The following is a 9,250-nucleotide window of genomic DNA, read 5'->3' as shown; positions in this document are numbered from 1 at the left end:
CTCTTGTTGGATGCTACATGCTGGTGTGATAGCTCAGCTCCGCAGACTCGTGCGGAACTTTTTATGGAGTGGCACAGATGGGACTACTGATACTCGTGCTCGAGTTCGCTGGTCCACGATTATTCGTCCTAGGTCAGCGGGTGGACTTGGCATTATTGATCCAGAATTACAGAGCCGCGCCCTTCTTACCAAGCTTATTATTCGGGGTCTTTTTCCTGGCCAAGAACCTTGGAAAATGCTTCTTCAGGCCGCTCTTTCCAAAGTGACTCCACGCCTCGGCACTAGAGATGGCCATACTTGGCAAACAGGGTATTGTTCTCTTTACGGATGCCCCCTTGTGCACCAGCACTCTCTCACCCTTCATTCGATCGCTCCTTCAGATTTGGGTATCCATGCGACGAGCTATCATGCGCTCACCTCCCTCATGCCGTGAGGAGATTGAGCGCCAGCCTCTCATTTGGAATGATGCAGTTCTTGATTCTTCGGTTAATCCACCCCGTCAGCTTGGAGAGGGGACTCACATTGATTGCGTTGCTTGGGACACTGGCCCTGCTGCCTCTATGCGGTTGTTTCATGAGACACGTATGCTGGATGCAGATTTTGGGGGAGAACATTATGACATTGGTCGCGGGGTAACAGACAAACTGCTTGAGATTGACTTTGCCATTCCTTCACACTTGGACGCAGTCATGCGAGGCACGGTTCAGATGCCTCCACATTGTGGCTGGGAAGGACTCTTTGCTCAGAGCACTCTCTTATTAGTTCGTTTAGACACCATGCTGTTCACAGTTGATCCTGACTACTCTCCGAGGATGCATGCTAGATTGACATATGCTACCACCTCTCCGCACCTTGTCTACCCCGGCGCTCGATGGGAGGCCATACGAGTAGTTGGCTCCCGCAGGAAGCGTCGTTGTGTTGACCCCCGTTTCGCTTCTGCTGATGCTGCACTTTGGAGGCTTTGGGTGTGGGAGGGTCGTGCCCTATCTCAGCTTTATTGGGACCCAGGAGAGTGGCATTGGCCTCACTCTAACCCCACCGGTGCACATGTATCATTCTTTGAGTACACAGTCAGAATTGGACGATTTGCATTGATGAGACAGCACCCAGAGCAGCCCACTCGTATGCGTTTCTGGTTACATTCAGGTCTCTCCCATGCCTATCTACAGCAGTTTTGGTCAGCTATCTGGGATTTACATGTGGCTCGTCGTATTTCCTTTTTCCTGTGGATGATTGCACATACAGGACTTCCAGTTGGGACTTGGTAAGCTTCTATGGGTCACGATCCGTTATGTACTCGCTGTTCTTTGCGCCTACCTGAGTCACCTGCGCACTGCCTTTGGTCATGCTCGTCTTCTCATGCAGTTTGGCTAGCAATTTGCTTTTTACTTAGTAGAGCTGGTGTTCAGCATGGATTTCTCACTTGGGGATCTATTTCCTGGTTGATGCCGATGCCCGGACCGCATTTTTTCTACGAGGGCTCAGACACCGATCCAGCTCTTATGCTTACCCCGACTGGTTATCGGCGAGGGACTTTGGCTATGTTACCACAGATTGCTTGGCAAGGGGATCCTCAGACACGTGATGAAATCTTCTCAGTCATCACTAGCATTGCACTATGGAATGTTTGGAGAGCTCGTCTTCACATTCTCAGTGCGGCTCCACAGCTCCTACCGGATACCCTCACTGCCATTTGGCTGGACATCATTCACACCCTCATTTGGCAGTGGGATTCTTCCTCAGGTACATCTAGAGCAGCCGAGGCTCGTCGATTTGCCTTTCTTCGGCGTTGGGCCCGATCTCCACTCTTCTTCACACTTACAGGTGGACAGATTACATGGCATTATGCACCTCCTCAGTGGTTTCTTCTCCACTCATCATACAGACCACCATGACATTGTTCTAGTCGAGTTGTCACTATAGCGGCTCTCAACCTTACATTTAGCTTGTACACCCCACGTGATAGGCTATTTTGGCATCCATTGGGGATTATATTGTACTCAGTAATATACAGCCTTGATTTTTCAAAAAAGAAAGAGAGAGAGAGAGAGAGAGAGAGAGAGAGAGAGAGAGAGAGAGAGAACGCAAGTGCTCTGCAAATGATGCTCTCAATACACAATTTGTTTGACTACAAGACCCTAAGCATTCTATTTGTAGAATCTTAGGTTGAGGTAGGGCAAAAATGTGTAACTGGTGCAAAAAATATAAAAGCCCAAAAATGGCTAAAAATGTGTGCACCCAGCCAGGCTCAGAAAATGACCGGCCGGACACGTGCTAAAAGTGTCCGCCCATGCAATCTACATGATGTGCGATGGGTGGCCAACCCGGGACAATCACTAGTCGTACAAAATGGCAAAGCAACGGTGGTGTAACTCTAACACTGACTACAATGCTGCCATTAAGATAGCCTTCCCACAAGAAATGAAGCCCAACAAAGGTAAGCCTAAGGAGAACAAGTCATCTCAAAGTGCCCCGCAGATCCGTAAGAACCAACAAAATGGTAAGAACCATGGTAAGAACAACGGTAATTCTTCTTCTTCTCAATCTTCCTCTACACCTAAAGCACATAACTCTTCTCCTAACAGTGATAATAAAGGAAAGGTAAAACTATAGAAACCCTTAAGTTAACACCTGATGAAAAATCTGCTAAAGGAATAGTAGGAGGATGGTTAAGTCTTGACGAACGAACCGTTTATGGAAAAGAAGGAAGACGTTTTTTGTGTCACATGAAAAGAGATTGTCCTAAGAAAGCACCGACAAAAGAATTCAACTTCTTCTATTAATGTCTTGATTGAGAAAAGTAGTGTGCCCCAAGTTCTTGATGAGCATCCTGATGAGTCTCTCATTAAGTGCTATGGTCATGTGAATGGTCAGCGTATTGTAATCTTGTTTGATTGTGGCAGTGTGCATGATGTGATTAGTGATTCTCTTGTGAAGAGGGCACACTTAGAAGCTACTCTAGCAACTCCAATTGAGGTGTCTGGATTTGCTCCTGGCATGAACTCTTTAATCACTCAGGAATGTCCTAATGTGCTAGTCTTTGTTCAGCAAGTCTCTTTTCGCTGCAAGTTTGTTGTCTCTCCTCTCACTAGATGTGATATGATTTTCGGCATTAAGTTGTTTCGTGAGCTCAAGCCACAAATGAATTGGGAAGAAAACACACTCACTCTCTCACAAGCAGGTTCTCTCTCCGGTGGTCATTCACGGTGAGCAAGGCATCCATTCTTTGCCTCTAATCTCTCATGTGCAGGCTAAGCATGAGCTACGACGAAGAGCTCAAGGGGCATTCATTTATGCCACTCCAGTTGCTCAGGACCTTAAGACTTTAGAATGATATTCAAGTTTGTTTAAGAAATATGAGCATCTCTTCTTGCATGATGATCTTCCATCCCGACTCCCTTCTGAGCGTCCGGAGGATCATCACATCGAACTCATGGAAGGAGCGCAACCGTTAGCAAGGCTCTCTATCGCTTGAACAAGTCTCAAGAAGAGGAGTTAGAGTGGCAACTAAACGAGCTCGTGGCCAGGTGATTCACACGACCGAGTGTAAGTCCTTTTGCTGCTCCGATTTTGTTTGTCCACAAGAAAGATGGGTCTTCTCGTTTGTGTCTTCTGGTTTGTCTGTAGATTACAAGGCACTCAACAAGATGACAATCAAGAACAAGTTTGTGATGCCTTGCATTGAGTATATGTTGTGTTAAAGGCCTAAATAACCCCTTTTTGTACATTTTTATACTTTGTCCAAGTTCATATTGAACCTGGACACATTTTTTAAAGGTCACTTATAATAAAAGTGGGAAAATCCAAAACTCACTTATTGAGTTTTCTCCAAAAACGTGAGCTCTCTCTCTCCCCCTCTTCGTTCTGCTAGCGCTTCCCTTGTGCAGCACAGTGCCTCCGCTTCAAGCCTCAAGGCCTGCACATCTTCGCGTGCTCTATCACTTGCACACACCGCCGCGCGCTCATCAATTGGTATCAAAGCAAAATTAGGGTTTTCTCCCAAACCTGCAAACGCCGATTTTCTAAAACCGGCCCATGGGGCGGTAGGCGTTGGCTTTCACCCGAAATTCTTTACTTTAGACACACACAGAGTACTTTGCAAAGGTAACCTGTAATAACGGGGATTAACACCTAAGTACACACACGGCTCGGAAGCTAGAATGCTTCGAGCAGACGCCGACAACCTGTAGGCCCCAAAATTGGCGCCCCTTTCGGTATTTCTTTATTCTTTAACAAAGGGAATAAAACTTGTGATCTCCTACAAGCTGCCCCGCACAATCTAGGCTAAGAAACACCTGTTCTGGCCCGATTTCGGTAGCATAACTGTACTAGGACGCTTCACAGTCAGTATCCCCACGCAATAGGTGACTTTCCCGACGCATACGGACACTTTGCAAAACCTGGCGAGAATCTGCAGAAGGCTGAATTCTCAGTTTTCTGCCCCGAAAATGCGCCAGTTCACCTGTACAGCGGTCCCCTCGCGTCCCCGAACCTCCTGGGGGTATTAGGGTCCGTTTAGGGCCGAAACCCTAAACCTGCAAAAATGCTCCGTTTCGCGTGTCGGTCACATCTGTAGCAAGACCTCGAGCTCCCGCACCTGTAGGGCTACTTGCCCTTTGAATCGGACGAGATTTCTAACGTGAAACCTCTTCGAATTCACCTGTACCTGTGGGGGATTAGCCGCTAGCTAATCCAGTACCTGTGCAAGAGGCTCTTGCCTCGGCAATCATGCATGAACCCACATAATTGTACATTGGTCAAATGAAAAGCCCACTAGTGGGGCATAACATATTGCTCGTAGGGGAGATAGAGAGCAGTGCGTAGCGTGCAAGGCATCACTCCAGGCACCGTATTGTACATAAGAGGGAAAGGAAGCACTCCATAGCTCTTAACCTGTGTGACAGAGAGTTGCAAATGAGCCTCCCAGCTATAAAATCAGTGCCAACTCTTCCTTGCATTGGAAAGTGCATAAAAATGTGACACTTGGCGCATTTACAAGCATTTTCCCGTTTCGGGTTCGCCGCTTAAAAATATCCCAACTGATCGCCCAGTTGACTTCGCGGCAAAGTTGTAAAATGTTCCCCTAGTCATACCGGAGGTAATGACGCAAACACATTTCACAGCCCAAAATAGCAGTTCCCTAAATTTTAGGAAATGATTCCGTTCGGCTCCCTGTGGTCATCTAACCATCTATCCTCATTGGGACCACATCCAAAGTGCAATGTGGCCCAACTGTCGAACACTTTCTGTTGGTAGTCACACCTTGACTTTAGGCCTTTATTGAGTTCACTTCCTAGTATCCACCAACTTGCTAAGTGCGATGGGTGACCTATATGATCTTGCTCTGAGCCTAGACATCCTCTTACCATACGAATTCCAGTGCCGACCACTACCCATTTGTGGGTGAAACTAACGTTCACATTGGCCATACAATGTCAGACCGTTTGCTACTTCAAGAAGAGGGTCTCAAAAAAATAAAACAAAACCCCTTGGAAAGAAACCAACAACTAAAGTTAGCAGTTGCCACGTCCTCGTGACATAGTTAACAGTTGCCACGTCCCCGTGACATACCCCCCTCTTGAAATCGCAAACATCCTCGATTGCATACCATAAACACACGCCACTGATGATCTTGTGCTATCAACACTCTTTTATCATCGCATGTATCCGCAAGAAAGGTCATAACACATAGATACAAATGACTTAATGAGGCCTTCATACTTTTGTCATTTCCATCTCTTACACTGAATTCATATGTACATTTGATGTACTAGCTCTATCATTACCCCTCCTTTGCACACGTTGGATTGGGGCATAAGTAGGCTGTAACCCAAAGGCTTCAAGATAAAGCTGCAATACATTTGGTGACTCTGACAGTTCATGCTCTTCCATCCACTTTGCATCCATAGGCGGATAGTTCTTGAACTTCACCAAATAGCGTCTTGCAACTTGTCCTTTAACTTTTCTGTCCTTATGTGCCAAAACTTGCTCAGGTACCAGGATCTCATCAAGTTCCTCAACTTCTGGTTGATCCTCATCTAGCATATCTTCTGGCACATCACCCACGAAGGGTCTTAGAAGACTCACGTGAAACGCATTATGAATCTTCCACGTATCAGGCAATTTCAGCCTGTAAGCCACATCGTTGATCTTGTCAAGCACTTGAAAAGGCCCATAGTAACGCATGCTGAGCTTAGGAAACAGCCGTTCCTTGCCCTTCATCTTCTTTAACCTTGCCTTTTCGAACCTCAACAGAACCCAATCACCAAGTGATAACAGCAATTCGCGACGGTGATGATCAGCAGCCTTTTTCTGCTTTGCTTGAGTCTTCTCCAAGGCAACTTTAATCTTCTTATACATCTCATCCATGTTCTCAACATATCGATCTGCCTCAAAGATCTTGTCCTTTGTATGCAGAATGGGAGGAACCTTTTTGCCGCCTTCAACAATCTCAAAAGGTGCTTTGCCAGTAGACGAATGCACCGTATTATTGTACGCATACTCAAGCATAGGCAAATACTGTTCCCACTTGTCCTTATTATCTGACACATAACATTTTAGCAGATCTAAGACAGTAGAATTAGCCTCTTTTGACTGTCGATCGGTTTGTGGATGAAACGAAGACGAGAACTTGAGTGTAGTGCCCATGTTCTCAAACAATCCTCTCCAGAACAAACTGGTCATGCGAGGATCACGATCACTGATAATCGATTGTAGCATACCATGGTACTTAAACACATTGTACATGAACAAGCGTGCCATCTGATCAGATGTTATCTTCTTCCTGAGAGGGATAAAATGGGCCTGCTTACTGAACCTGCAGATAATGGTCCATATACCATCATTCCCTATTGGTGTCCTTGGAAGATCAAAGATAAAGTCCATAGCAATGCTTTCCCATGGCTTATCCGGAATCGGCAGTGGTTGTAACAACCCTGGTGCCTTTTGCCTTTCAAACTTGACCTTTTGGCAAACTATGCATGCTCGCACAAAGGCATCCACATCTCTCCTCAAGGTAGGCCAATAGAAGAATGTCTCTACCGCTTTAACTGTTGCATCAATGCCACGCTGCCCTGCATACGATGGGACATGACTCTCTTTCATGACCTTAAGTCGCAGTGGCCTAGTGACACAGTCTGCCATGCATCATCATAAAACCATCTCTGAGGAGGTAGTGCTCGTGATGTTGCCCCTCTTGTAACTGTTCAAAGATCCTTGCAAAATCTTCATCAGCAGTATACTGTTCCTTCTTGTCATCTAACTAATGATGATAAGGAATTGACACAGCTGAAATTTGTGGCTTTCTTGATAACGCATCATCCACAATATTCTTTTTGCCTTCCACATGCATAATCTGAAAGTGGAACATGGAAAGAATGTTTGCCATCGCATATGCTTTTCGGATAACTTTGACTGTGTCAAGAAGTATCGCAAGGTCTGATGATGTGTTTGGACAACAAAATCAGCACCTAAGAGGTAGTGCTTCCAGCTAGAAAGCGCATGAATCACGTCCATCTTGCATTAGCACTGCTCCGATGCTACTGCCACACTAGACCACAAATGACTTCCTGAGATCTGGCAAAACAATGACTGGATCTGAAGTCAACTTTTCCTTTAAGAGACTAAAAGCTGAAATCTCTTTTTGGGTCTATCTGAAAGTGACCTCTTTCTTTTGCAAAGCGTGAAGAGGCGATGCTATCTCTGCAAAATTTCTGATAAACCTTCTATAGTAGAAACACAATCTCAAGAAGCTTCTGACATCGTGCACAGTCTTCAAGTCTAGCCATGTCTTGATAGCTTCGACCTTTGCGAGATCCATTCTAACACCATCCTTTGAGAGACTGTGGCCCAGAAAGTGGATCTCTTCGAGGAAGAATTCACTTTTCTTAGGATTGACAAGTAACCTGTGACTGTGCAGCTCTTCGAACACAATGGTCAAGTGACGCCTATGCTCCTCTTCATTCTTCGAATACACTATCATGTCATCGAAGAACGTCCCAACAAACTGTTGATGCGAGCGGAAAATCCGGTCCATCATTCTGTTGAACATGGCAGGAGCTTTTGTTAGCCCAAACGGCATCACTAGAAACTCATAAAGACCAAATGTCGTTCTAAATGCAGTCTTGTGCACATCCTTTGGCCTTATACAAATCTGATGGTATCCACTCTTAAGGTCTATCCTGCGGAAAATTGCAGCACCCTCTAAACGATCGAGAATATCATCAATTCGAGGAATAGGAAACCTATTCTTGATGGTATTCTTATTCAACGCACGGTAGTCAATACACATGCGCCATGAGCCATCCTTCTTCTGCACTAGGAGCACTGGGGAGCAAAAGGGTGAAGAACTAGGCTGAATCAGCCCCTTCTCTAATAACTCCTCAACCTGGCAAGTGAATTTGTGCTCAAAAACAACAATTTTACTTGTTTTTAACCTCACAAAACATACATAAGGCTAATACACAGCCTTTAGAAGCATGTATGAGCAAAAGCCTCAATTTGTAGCATCAAATTGCACAAAATTGAGCCACAAATGGTCATACATAGCCAAAACTTGTCAAACGTGCGTAGATTGCATCAATTTGCACTTTCCTCAATGTAGTCGCATCATAAAAACACTTGCAAAAACCTGCGTAAATCTGAAATTTGCTGAAAACACCTGTTTTGGTACCTGTTTTTCGGTAATTTCAGTGTTTTCGGGTAGCGGAGACCTAGCAAAGATGTTCCCACACCTTAATACATGATCTGCAAAACCTGTATTTTGCTGTCATAACCTGTAATTTGCTAATTTTGACTAAATCTCAGCCTGTTTTAGGTCAATTTGACTTGCCGGGAGCCCTCTAGTGTCCAGGGACGAGTCCTTTGGCGATGAAATTGCAAAATCTCGTTTGAAAGTTGACCTCCTTGGCTGAAAATCAGCGTTTGCAGGTTTGGGAGCAAACCCTAATTGGGCTCTAATACCAGTTGATGAGCACGCGGTGGTGTGTGCAAGTGATAGAGCACGCGAAGAAGTGCAGGAGTTGTGACTTGTAGAGGAGGCAAAGGCCTGCAGAGGGGTAGCGCTAAGAACGAAGAGAGAGGGAGAGAGGTAGCGCACGATTTTTAGAAGGGGAAGAATAGAGTGAGTAAAATGACTCACCTTCCCTTTATTAAAAGTATAGTTTAAAGGTTATTAACCTTTGGCCGAGTAAAATGACTCACCTTCCCTTTATTAAAAGTATAGTTTAAAGGTTATTAACCTTTGGCCAAG

The sequence above is a fragment of the Adiantum capillus-veneris genome, chromosome 7 (assembly GCF_014529385.1).
Source record: "Adiantum capillus-veneris isolate H3 chromosome 7, ASM1452938v2, whole genome shotgun sequence".
Classification (NCBI taxonomy): domain Eukaryota; kingdom Viridiplantae; phylum Streptophyta; class Polypodiopsida; order Polypodiales; family Pteridaceae; genus Adiantum; species Adiantum capillus-veneris.
This window is presented reverse-complemented; position numbering follows the sequence as displayed.